We start from the raw sequence: 1,188 nt of genomic DNA on the forward strand, positions 1-1,188 counted from the left end.
CCCAAGGACTAGGAAAAAAGGACATAGCTATGTACATAGAGAAGGATTTCTGGCAACCTCCACCGCAAAGCTATCTGAAATTCAATATTGATGGAGCCTCAAAAGGCAATCCGGGAACAACAGGTTTTGGAGGAGTTTTAAGGGATGAAAAGGGCAGTATCATCTTAATCTTCCACAACCATTTAGGTAGAGCCACCAATAATATGGCGGAATTAATGGCTCTGGAGCAATGTCTGGAGATTCTGATTCAAAACCATAACTCAAATGTCATTATAGAAGTGGACTCAGAAATAACCATTAACTCTGTAAAAAGAATTAGCTATGGCACTAAACCGGAGAAAGTCTCTAATCACTGGAGACTAATTCAGGTTTATCAAAGAATTCATGAACACCTTTAGGGACTTCGCACTGTTAGCTTCAATCATGTGCGTTGGAAGGCCAATAAGCTAACAGACATTCTGGCCAACCAAGGTGTGAACAGTGCTGATTGCAGGATGAAGAAGAAGTGGCAGGAAATGCCCCAGAGCCGTTTAAAGGCTCTCTGTGAGGAACAAGCTACAGAGGACAGAGAAGTGGCTTGATATCGAGGAAGGATGTCGAGCACAGAATGATTTTTCTGAGCTATAACTTCCATTGCCTCTTGATAGGCAGATCTCCCCCCGAAGTATTTCTTCAGGATTCCCCTGGTTTTCGGAAGGTTTCAAGATGGGTCATCTTCCTTTGCAGGGTAATCTCAAATGCAGGGTCCGTAGTAAAATCAGGATGGGCGGGAGGTTTATTTTTCCAGTTACCGGAATCGAGCTCCTTACTGTTTTCGGGTTGGAAAACCTCGCCAAGGCTGGTTTCCTGGTGATCGCACGTCACATGCATGGTAAGCGGTTTTACTTTTTCGACAGCGATACCATTGAGTATGCAACACATGGCAGTAGGTTGTTTTGTTTACCACCCTTCATCGCAGACTAACATTTGGTCATGTTGGGAGGAGCGATATGGTTCCTGGCCATTGGATCCAGGCGCCCGGATCGATGGTTGGGACGGAGCAGGTTACTTTGTGGGGCCAGATGGGTTTGATCACCCTTTGGCGTGGTTTTTGAGGCCGGAGATAACCGTTGTAAATTTATGTGATGGTTTCCCGCGGGTTGGGTTCTGTCTGGGGTTGGGTATTGGATATTTGTTTTTGGTAAGGGA

The sequence above is a fragment of the Pinus tabuliformis genome, chromosome 6 (assembly GCF_031772625.1).
Source record: "Pinus tabuliformis cultivar Carrire ecotype Pingquan chromosome 6, CPIR1, whole genome shotgun sequence".
NCBI lineage: Eukaryota > Viridiplantae > Streptophyta > Pinopsida > Pinales > Pinaceae > Pinus > Pinus tabuliformis.